Source organism: Arachis ipaensis, chromosome B09 (assembly GCF_000816755.2).
Source record: "Arachis ipaensis cultivar K30076 chromosome B09, Araip1.1, whole genome shotgun sequence".
Classification (NCBI taxonomy): domain Eukaryota; kingdom Viridiplantae; phylum Streptophyta; class Magnoliopsida; order Fabales; family Fabaceae; genus Arachis; species Arachis ipaensis.
This window is the reverse complement of record NC_029793.2, coordinates 133,207,402-133,219,489: the sequence shown is the minus strand read 5'-3', so window position 1 is coordinate 133,219,489 and position 12,088 is coordinate 133,207,402. Positions and strand designations below refer to the sequence as shown.

General features: G+C 35.6%; 1 long non-coding RNA gene across 5 annotated transcripts; it reads left to right on the top strand.

Annotated features, from left to right (window-relative positions):
• LOC107617083 lies at positions 308–4,172 on the top strand. 5 transcript variants are annotated; one of them, XR_002353342.1, is made up of 11 exons: positions 308–885; positions 1,317–1,369; positions 1,471–1,538; positions 1,869–1,958; positions 2,081–2,140; positions 2,231–2,365; positions 2,737–2,831; positions 2,933–3,017; positions 3,112–3,187; positions 3,758–3,823; positions 3,891–4,172. It is a non-coding gene; the product is annotated as an uncharacterized LOC107617083 (long non-coding RNA). The 5 variants fall into 5 exon arrangements; XR_002353344.1 differs by having other exon boundaries at positions 2,687–2,831; XR_001614793.2 differs by having other exon boundaries at positions 2,737–3,017.

Genomic DNA, 12,088 nt, shown 5'->3' with positions numbered 1-12,088 from the left:
TGTAAGTGTATGTATTCTACAAGACCATGTATAAATAACTTGCACATTCTTATAACTATTTTTGCAATGTTATATTTGTAGGCAATACTACAAAAAAATTAGATTAAAACGGCATTAATTTTATGGCGGTTTTACACAACCGCCATTTTTTTCGTTAATTTCGGCGGTTTTAGCTTGTGCCATAATGTTTGAGACTTTTGTGGCAGTTTTAGCTGGTTTTAAACCGCCACAATCATTTTTTTTTTTGTCTTTTTAACTCACCTGATATATTGTTGTATTTGACTGTATGAGAGACCGAGAGTGATAAGTGTGATTTCTCAATAAAAAGTGAATACCGAACCCTAATCCCTAATCCGTTGCGGCATCTTCTGCCACTGTCATTCATCTTCTCAATCTGGCCTCAATTTGAAGGTTTGTCGCTGCTGCTTATTTCACTGCTATTGTTCATCTCCTCGTCGTCACTCATCCCCTCACCATATCAAGCAACATCGTGTCGCTACCTTCAATGAGGTTCTGGCTTCAATCTGAAGGTTAGTCACCGTCACTCATTCCGTTGCCGCCTTTATTTATCACCTCGCCGTTGCAAGCAATGCCACTGTTGCTGCCTTTAGCGAGCCTCTGTGATTTTGTTCTGCCTTCATCTTCTTTTGATTTTTCCTTCCTCTTCATAATTTTAGATCTAGTTCATGATCTAGTAGGAAGAAATAGAGAATGCTTGTTTTTTCTCCTTTATTTTTACTTTGATTGATCTTCTGCGTTGTTGTTGTTGTTGACGAGGGTGCCAGAGGTGGTGGAATTTTACTACACATTGATGAGGAGAGAACCATAGCAACTATCTCGATGCGAATACAGCTAAAACGGAATCTTAAAGGCCGTGTTGGAAGGGTGAACAGTTTCTTATTACAAACATTTAGTAATAATGCACTTATTACACTCTATGTGTTTGTTATTTTGTTTCTTAGAAATTGCTTCTGTTAGTTCTGTATTTGGTTGTAGCTCCTGATTTAAGGCTTGGAGTTTGTTCTTTGTTGCATCTGAGTTTCAAGGATTTTATGATTTAACTTGAATTCTGCTTGTTTAAAACTGGATAAGTTATTGGTTGCTTGAATTACATAGTAGCAGCATTGGGGTTATTTATGAAGACAATGTAAAATTGAAGATGTGTTAGGTAAAGCAAATTGGGGTTATCTTTGTACTTTGAAGATAATGTAAAATTGACAGAGGTGTTTTAGAATTATAGTCTAATTTATAAAGATGTGATAGGTAAAGCAAATTTTTTAACTGATTTCTTGTTGCCTTTGGGGTTATTTCTGCAGACTGCTCATATTTGATAACATAGAGAATGGAAGCTTAAAGGAGCATCTCAATGGTAAATTTTGAAAGAAATTAGAAGGATTTTAGAGGCGCCTCTCAATAATAATTGGAACTATTTTTATTTATTTATTTATTTCAATGTTTGAATGCTGGTAGATCCCTTGAAGACTCCTTTAAATTGGAGGACGAGGTTACAGACTGCTAATGAAGTTGTAGCAGCACTGGTAAGCTCTTCAAACAAAAGCTTGTCAAAGAACCAAATTTGCCTAATGTGTTTTGACTTGAAACTGCACTCTTCTTATCATGTTTGCCAACATTTGCATGTTTCATTCAGTTTGCCAATGAAAAACAAAAGCTTAAATGTGTATCTGCAAGATAGTTCTGTATGACTTGGCCTGTTTCTGAGTTCTTTCTTTTGACCGATATGATTGTAGAAACATGAATATATGAGGCTGTTTTGTCATTTATATCTGTAACAAATTATTTAATGTTTCACAAAAGTTGTGAAACATGATTCTGATTTTGGGCTTTTGTTGTGTTGATTGTGGCTGTAGGAATACTTGTTTCTTTTTAGTGATCCACTGGCATATCATGTCTCCATCAGCTCAAGCAATATTATGTTAGATGAGAACTTTGCAGCTAAAGTAAGGAAACATTTCTTTTCTCACTAGAACTATCATCTTCTAGATTTGATTGACATGCCAGAAGTAAATAAAGCACTTCAATGTTAAAATAGTGTGACACCAGATTTTCTTCTCTAATACAGCATCAAATTTTGGCCTTCTTACTCCCAGTGCAAACTCTGTCATGATGCCGAATTCAGGAGGTCCTTATCTCTCAACAGAAAACAAAACTGAGGTACTTATTCTTAGTTACTTCACGTTAATGCGCTCACCGGCCTCATCTTGCATTTCAGATAGCATGAAGCAGAAGAGTTGCAAGATAATATTCCAACTCGGAGTGCTGATACTGGAACTGGTCAGAAATGGATTGGATTGAAAAGATCACAGGAGTTATTGCCTCATTGTTGAGTTCTCAGATTCCTGAAAGGGTAACTGCCAAAACTTTTGCATTTAGGTCTCTATAGTTGGAAAATTTTTTAATCAGGTCCATATATTGAATAAAATTGTGTTTTCAAGTCCTTGAAACATCCTAATGTTACAAAATGTTATGAACTTTTTTATAATTTAATAGATTTAACCAAAAACTTTACAACAATAATTTGCTTTAGGAACTTGGTTACAAAGTTTTAAACCTTTTTTAATTAGAATTTGGCAGTAATAATTGTTATGGTAGTGGTTATTCTTTGTGCAACTATGAAAGTTATGAAAATTCTTTTATTTATTTATATTATGTGAAATTTTTTTTGCAGACTAGGTAGTGTTCTGACTAAGAAGGCTGTTTATACTGTTCATTTTGCAGCAAAAGGGAAGTGGTAATGTTGGCCAGCTTCTGGACCCAAATCATGCCTCATTGTTGAAAGGAGTAGCAGTGGCAACTGGCGGCTAGGCTATAGGGTCTCTACCAATCTCATCTTTATGAGAATGTTGCTATTCATATCATCTCTGTTCTGGATGCCTATCTCATATTGGATTGAATTTACAAGTTCTATTTGCAGTCAAACGTCTCTCGGTGCACCTAACATTTTACAAGGCAGTTTTCAACAAGTTCAAAATCAGAACCAGCATCTTCTAGGATCTCTGGTAATTTCAAACATTATCTTTGCCTTAGCTATGTGCTATCCCCATTTGACTTTATATATAAGTTTTTATTTACTGGTCATTTGTCATGAAACAGAACATGAAAAGTGATATGAATCCAATGGTTAGACCTCAAGCTGTTATATCAGATGGATCCTTTGTTGGTGGACATGGTACTGGTTTGTTTTCAAATTGTATTTTCTATTATTCCCATGCTTACTTTACTAGCTAGATTCCAATACGTTGGAAAGCTTACACTTTGGCACCTGTAATGGTAAATACAACCAATCTTAAGATCTTAAGAAATTGCATGCCATTGTTTTCTAACCTAAAGATATATTATAATGTTGATTAAAAAAATACTTGATTTTACACTTCCCATTATCTTGAACATACACTCTACTCTTGAGACACATGCTTTATTTCGATACAGAAGATGATTCAAAATTAATGCAATATTTCCATATTGTTTCTGAGCTTTCTAAGGAAACTGATAAATGAATACCTTAATGGCTTAACCCTGATTTGAATTTGTTTCCTTCCATTCTTGAAATATTTAATGTTCCCTGCTTTGTTGCATAGTTTCTTTATATGCTGCATGTGTCATTAAAGATATTTCTTCTATCTTCATTTGCATTATATAGTACTATTTGTATGATATTGGGATTTTTCTTTGATTTTTGGTTGACATTTGTTCTGTGTGGATAATGGAGTTGACAATGCTTGTGGTGTGCACTCTGCAGGGTGAAGAACTGAAGAAGATGATTGATGCAATCACCTAAATACAGTGCAATTCTAAAACACAGCAGGTAAATGTTACAACTTAATTGGATTTAAGGTAGCCATAATTCTCACCCTTTTTTCTTCATGTTGCAGAATGTGAAGATAGTTTTTGACTCTGCAATAAAAGTTGAATTGAGACCACAAAAACCAAAGAAAAAACCACGCAAGAGAAGGACTTATTTTTTCTTCTAAGTAGTATTTCTTATTCAGTTGTTCTTATTGTATTTCTGAAATCATTAATATATCAGAATCAAAAACACTAAGCTTTAGTGTTTTTTTATTCTTTTACATTATTGTTGTGAAGAACATTAGGCTTCTTTTTACAGGTGTTATGTTTAGAATTAAAAAATTATATTATGTTTGATAGTTTATTTGTACAGGAGTTTTTGATTTTCAATACTAAAATATTATATATTATGTTAATACTTTATTTATGAGTTACATAATATTTTGTTTATGGGTTATGATTTCTTGTTATTGTAAAATTTTAAACGAAAAATTGTTTGTTTAACATAGTAAAAACAACGGTTGAAACTGTCTTTTTAAACGATAAAAAATGTCATTTTTATCCGGTAAAAACTAGTAAAAATTGTATTTTTAAACGATAAAAAAATGTCACTGTTAGGATTAAAACGGCGGTTCAAAAATGACATTTTAACCAACCAAAAGCTACTCTATAAGGGTAAAAACGGCGGTTCAAAAAGGTCGTTTTAACCGATTGAAACGCCACTATTAGGGTAAAAACAGCGGTTCAAAAACGCCATTTTAACCGACCAAAATGCCACTCTGTGAGGGTAATAATGGCAGTTTAAACCGCCATTTTAACCTGGAAATAACGGCGGTTTGAACCGCCGTTTTAACCCAGCAGAAAACCGCCGTTTTAACCCCAGGAAATTGGCGCTCTAAATTACGGCGCTTTTCAAAACCGCCATACTTGGTAATAATGGCGGTTCAAACCGCCGTAATTACCCAAAAAAAATCGCCATTTTTACCAAATTTTTTTGTAGTGCAAAAGCTAAATGTGTTGTGTTTGATTTAATAATCGTATTTGTATAATTATGATCAACTATTATATCTAATTGTAAACTTATACAATGAGTTTTTGTTCCAAAAAGAGATGTTACACATTTCATTAAATATATAGAAGGCATAAATATAAAGTATCATAAATTGCACAAATTAGTAAAAAGTACAACTACCTAATTTAAGATTTTAACAATAACAACTCAAGTAGGTAAAAATAAAAATTAAAAATTAAATTACATTAATTAAAATTAACATTCAAATACGTTCCTCAATTAAAATGCTAAAAAAAACTAGCAAAAGATTTAAACTAAAAGAGAGAAGTAGAACAAAAAATATATTTAAAAAAAAACTAAATTTTAACAAGAATAAAACCTAAAATTAAAGAGAAATAGACAAAAAAATAATTAGATCTATCCTAATTCTAAAAAGAGAGAGAGGAGAGTTTCTCTCTTTAGAAACCTAAAAATATCATACTAAAATTAACCATAAACCCTCATTCCCTTTCCTCCTTCATATTTTCTCTTTAAATAATAAAAAATTCAAAGTTTAGGGACTTTTGGAGGACCAAAATATGACTATATGAGTCACGTGCTTCATTAACAGCGTCATATGAGGCTTGATTCGCGTACGCAAAGAATGGTGGCATGCGCAGCTCATATTCACTGTCCATTATAGACATATGTATATTATTTTTAAGCCCCAAATGTTATCTTTCTAATGCCACTAGAACTGCCTCATTTGGACTTCTGTAACTCAAGTTATGATCAAATTAATACAAATATGTTAGAATTTACAATATCCATAATATTCTTGGCATTAATCTTTAGTTGTAAATTATACCTAGAATCACTAAGAACTTAAAAAAGTATTCAACATAAAAGTTGTAGAACTTGAGTTCTTCTTTCCAACGACTCCAAGTTTGCTCTAATTCAATTATTATAGCTCCTTGTGATTCTTTTTTCCTTAAACAATACCCTACATTTTAACATAAAACTCAAAAAAATTTTGTCATAGATACCAGTTGAATATCAAACTAATTATACTCAAATCAAAGACAAAATTCATTCAAATTATTAACTATTAAAATTGAAAGAGAGAATTCAAAATCAATTGAATTTACATGAAAAATGAAAAAATTTGATTAAAACCCGAGTAAATGTATGTATTTTGTAGTTAGTAAATGGAATTCTATCGAGACTCTAGTATCACAAAGAGCATTTGTGCTAAGAAGGAATTATTTTTTGAGTTTTTTCCTATAATCAATGAGAATGAATTTGGTTACATAAGGTATTATAGCAAAGTCATCGTTTCAGGTAAAGGTAAGTGTCACTAAAAATGACACTTGAAAAAAATTGGCCATTAAACATTATTTTATGCCAGTCCACCTTCTCAATAATGTCAAAATCAAGATAACCTTTGATGATGATGATGATGATGATGATGATGATGATGATGATGATGATGATGATGATGATGATGATGATGATATTTTCATGTTGTCTAAAAATGATACTTTTGTAGGTTACCAAAATAATAGTTTGTTTGTTTTGAATGTTATTACTAATGATAATAATAAAGGAGAAAATTCAACTTATATTTATTCAGTTGATTCTCTTGATATTTGGCATAATAGATTTGGACATGTCAATACACTGCATATTTCGAAATTAAAAGAAATGGATTTAATTAGTAAATTTGGTAATTTTAATTTAAATAAATGTGATGTATATGTGAACCAAAAGTAACTAAGAAATCTTCTAAACAAGTTATTAGGTGAAGTGAATTGTTAGAACTTATGTATCGTGACTCAGGTGGTTTGAAGCATACTCCTACTAAAAGTGAAAAAAGGTTTTATGGTATTTTTGTTGACAATTGTTCTACATATACATAATTGTATTTGTTAAGAATCAAGTTATGCTTTCTAATAAGTACTAGTGTAAGACTCGCGTCACTACTAGAAAACTACTTATTAAAGACGGATATTTCTGACTGATTTTATCCCACGAAAATACAGACAGATTTGCGAGAAAATTTTTGTCAAAAACAAAGAAAAATGAATTAGTATAAATTACAGACGGAAAAGAGAATATATCGATAATTCTGTCGGAAAAATTAATTTTTTCGTAGGAAATAGTTACTGACGAAAAATCCGTCTCGAGTCTGCTCGGGTGTCAACCAGTATTCTCTTTACAAGCCTAGTCCCGACTCTGGCCGAGATGACGAATGGGGCATCTTCCTCCGAGGTACCGTGTTGGCAGTCATCGGGGGAGAAGGTAAGTATACCTTTATGGCTGGGAGTGTTGGAGCTTGGTTTCTTACGGCCAGGACTTTAAGGTCCTTTTTCAGTGCCGATTTTGACTTTTCTGGCGCATCCTTTCCGATGATGATGTTCACGACTATGGTGGGGTCGGAGTTGGGACTTTCCTGTGATGTTTGTCGTAATGTCCTTGGGTTGCAGCCTTCGCAGTCTGGTGATCTTTCCTTTTCCGTTCTTCTGGGTTCCCAGATGATCTTGGCTAACTCGGGGAGTTTGCCATCTGGGATGGCTTGTTCAAGGGCATCTTTCAGATCGAAGAAGTCTTGGATTTTGTGCTCATATCCTCGGTGATAGTCGCAATACAGGCTCTTGTTGCCGTCTGTCCGCTCTTTCGGTTGTTGTGCTTTCGGGAGGATGCCACGTTCTGCTATTTGGTGGTAAATTTATGTGATGGGAGCGGGCATGGGGTGTAGTTTGAGAACTTTCCCACCCTGGATAATCGGTTGGGGTTTGCCGATTTGGAGTGTTCTTTCTGGGTTTCTTTTGATGACGGGTTATTGCGAGGCGCAGTGTTTCCGTGTTCCTGTTTATTGGGGGCCACGACTTGGCTCACCTCTTCGTCGTTGATGTATTCCCTTGCAACACTCTGAATTTCGTGCATAGTCCAAACCGGCTTGGTTGTAAGGTATTTTCGGAAGTCTTCGTTCATAAGGCCGTTTGTCAAGCAAAGACTGGCGACCGAGTCCGTGACCCCGTCGACTGTCAGGCACTCATCGTTGAACCTATCAAGGTATTTCCTCGTGGATTCGTCTTGTCTCTGGGTGAATCCGAGTAAGCTGATGGGGTGCTTGGCTTTGGTGATTCTGGTGGTGAATTGGGCCATAAACTTCCTGGAGAAGTCGTGAAAGCTGGCTGTGGAGCCGTTTGGGAGGGCGTTGAACCATTTGATTGCAGGTAGGGGTGTTCAAAACCGATCCAATCCAAACAAAACCGACCAACCGAACCAAATAAATTGAAAATCGAATAAACCAAAAACCGAATAAACCAAAAAATTTGAATTTTTGCAGTTTTTTGCGGTTCGGTTCGATTTTCGGTTTTGATAGAAAAAACCCTAACCGAACCGAACCGAATCGGTTTTATAAAAAAAACCCTAATATAAAAACAGCCTCCCTTCACAGTTCCCCCAAACTAGCCGCAGCTACCCCTACCAGGAACCCTAACTCCCTCAAGCACTCTCTGAGCCTCTCTAGCGCCGAATCTCAGCACCGAACTTTCTCCTTCATCTCTGCCATCGACGCCACCGAACAACACCATCACTGCAGCGCGACCCTTTCCTCTCCCTCTCCCTTACTCGTAGGCTCGCAGCGCTTCGCTCTCTCCCTCATCCTCGACGGCTCCACATACCACGTCTCCAGCAACCATTTCCTCCACGAACCAGCAGACGTCGTCATCCTCAACAAGCCGCTACAGCACGCAACAGACGCAGCTGAAGCCCCCGCCGTTCGTCGCCCGTCTCTCGTTCGTCGTTGAAGCAGTGTCGTCTGTCCAATCTCTTCTTCTCCATCATTGAAGTAGTGTTGTCCTTCCATTTCTGGTTTTTGGTTCATCGCCGCCACCGTCTCACCATCTTGCACCTCCGTTGTTCTCTATAATGGAGCCTAAGTCTCAGGTTGATTTTTTTTTTTTTGTTCTGGTTTAATCTTCTAATTTATAATGAACAAGGCTTGTTCTTGATTCTATGGTTGAGTTGTTGATTCTGATTTTGTTTTTTAATTATGAATTTTTTGTTCTGTTTGATTTAAGGTAATTCTGGTTTAGGGTTGATTCTGAACTTTTTGTTTATTCAATGTTAATGTAGGAAAGGGTAAGGTGAAAGAGGAAGAATCTGTGGAATTCGTGCACAACATGAAAATTTTTGGAATTAATTTGGTTGTATTACTGATTCTATATGGTTCTATTTTTTTATTCATTTTGGAATTGGTGCACCATTTTTGCAAAATTTTTGGAATTAGTTTAGTTGTATTTCTTGATTCCTCTTGATTCAGTTCAAGTTGATTATTGTTCCATCTGTTTCTGCTGTTTTTGCTACAAAATTTAGTTCAGATTGATTATTGATCCATCTATTTTATTTTATTATTGTTCAATATATTTGATTATTATTTAATCTGCAATGTTATGACTGTAAAATAGTTATTGGCTTATTGATTATTGAATATATTGGTTGAATGGATTTGTTGAATATATTTGTTGAATGTATTTTCCCTCCTAAAATGTATTTTACTCTTATAATTTAGATGATGGAAAACACTGCAACTTGAAAGACTATAAGATATATGAATAGCAACTACTCATAAATCATAAGGTGTCAGTTTTCTAGGGAATTGATGGGGTTATAGACATATGTACAATAGTAGTACAATGATTTGGTGCTTGAAATTTTCTAGGCTTTACAATTGCAAGCATTATTAGTATTTAGTAATTTGGTATGAGGTATATGACTGATGTTTGTTAGTCAAGGCCGCAAGGCCAACAGTTACTGCCATGTTAGGCATCACATGCGCTTATGTTAGAGTATAGATATTTGGAGTTGATTAAGTGCTTCTCAGTGCCGTTTTTCATCTCTAAATAAATTGTTGTGGTTTTCTTTGAATATGAATATCTTGATAAGATTGGGATTTATTGTCAATTGACTTTTCTTTTGTTGAAAATTATAGTGGTATTAGTAAAATTGCATATATGATATAATATGGTAGTATTTTTTCAAATTGATTGAAAAAACCGAACAAATCGAACCAAACCAAACCAATTTTAATTGGTTTGGTTTGGTTCGGATGATCTCGATAAAAAATCGAACCAAACCGAACCGTAGTTCAATTAAAAGATTGGATCGGATGACGTTTCTCTCAAAATCGAACCAAACCGCACCGCGAACACCCCTAATTGCAGGGCTGGCTAGGGTTACCGAGAAGGCCCTACACCAAACCACGTCGGCGGCACCTTCCAGGTTCATCCTGGCCTCGAAGGCCGTTAGGTGTTCTTGGGGATCTTTGATCCCGTCGTATTTCATGTCTGTGTTGGAAGCTTGGCTCTTAAAATTCTGTCGAAGAATGGGGTGGCTCCCATTATCACATGTTCGCTTCTTGCTCGCTTGGCTTCCCGGTGGTGCCATCAGTCGTCTTCTTCACGTCGGCGTTCCGAGTCCTGGAAAATACTGCGGTCGTATCTCTTGCTGTGTCGCTGTTTGGGTGACCTGTTGTGCCTGGTTTCACGGTGAGATCGGATTCTGAAAGTCGCATGGCTTCTGTGTCCGTGTGATACTGTTCTTTGTTCGTAACCCGCTCCTCGAGGTCTTGTACCCGAAGGCACAGTTCTTAGATTATTTGGATTGCCTTTTCTCCCAGGCCGTTGGGGGCCCGGGTTTCAAGGGGTGGACGGTTGTCCTCTTTTGGTTGTTGTCGGGGTGGGATTGGTTGGCAAATAGCGCTTATTATCTTCCCATGGGTGGGAGGGGTGGTCTCCCGGTGTTCGGGAGTTGGGCTTCGTGTGTGTGAGTTGTGGTGGTGGCTTGGGGATTGCTCCTTGGGGTTATCCGCCATGCCGCTACGACGTTGCAATTCCTCACAGACGGCACCAATATACTGGGGGTTTTCAGTACGGGTTGTGAGATGGATCAGGGACTTGCGGGTCGAGACGGTCGCCGGATTATCTGAACGGAGCAATGGGGGTGGTATCTGCAAAGATACTCCGACGCCCAAATCAGAATGGATCTGAGAGGTATGAGGTGTGAGTGATGAATGACGTACCTGAGGGGGCCTTTGACTCCCCTTCATATAACTTTGTGGTAGTTATCTCATTTTATCTTATTTGACTATGATAAGGGAGGTATTTGAATTTTAATATTGGTTAGAGAATGTGAGGCCATTTTGGACCTTCTAGAGGAATAGGGGGCCGACCTCGGGTATCCAGATCTTGACACCGTCTAGGTGCGGAACCCGACTAACAGTTTCAAAATGATTTTTAACACCAGTTATTCTATGTAAAGCATTTTTCTTTCTTTTTTGATTTAAGATAATATAACATAAAAACAAAAAAGCCATGGAGTTTAGTCCAACATCAATTGCAGCTTTGTAATACTATAGTGAAGACATTATCAAAAGAAAAAGAAAAGGAAAAGTAGCTTTTTTACTTGTCAAAGGATTTGAAGGACCACTATATATCTAACTGTATATGTCTCATGTCATGTCTCAGCCGATGTTCTTTTAATTTTCCTCTTGAAGAAAGTTAGTTTAGGTATTTAAAATTCAAAAGCACATTTTTATTTCGTCGTAGTTGAAAGTTACAAGAATTTCTAGAAAAACAAGAACAAACAAAAGTCCAAAAGACACTACTAACAAGATAAACTTGCCATTCGAGGCAATAAACACACAACCAAATACTAAAATGCTACTCCGCCATTAATGAATACTTATTTTTTAAGGTTTTCACATGCATGCCAAAAAAATTATTAAAATTACGCACAAAAAATTGTATTATTTTAATGAAATGTCTTATCTAATAAGTTGTAAATATATAATTTGATATGAATCATTAAAATTAGAAGAAATAATTAATTAATATTATATTAATAAACTTATAAATAACACATATATATATTATTGGACAAAAATATTAACTTTAAAAGTACGATTGGTTGTTAGAGGGTAATGTTTATAATATCAGTCATGCTACAGATTTAAATTTTTTTGGCAACAAAATTCATTTAAGTTAATCCAAACTTAATAAAAATTAATTTCATTAGTGACGCTCCAACTACGTGAACATTCTCACGTTTCTCTCCTCCTCCTTCTTCTATACGTGTCTCTTTCTTCTTTTCGCGTTCCTTCTTCTTCTTTGCGTGTTTCCTTCTCATCGTCGTTCTTTTATTGTGGTTTGTTGCTGCATTTTTTTCTTTTTCCTTCCCCTCTTCATAGTAATTTTGTAATATTATGCATTTTTTTCTCTTTGATTT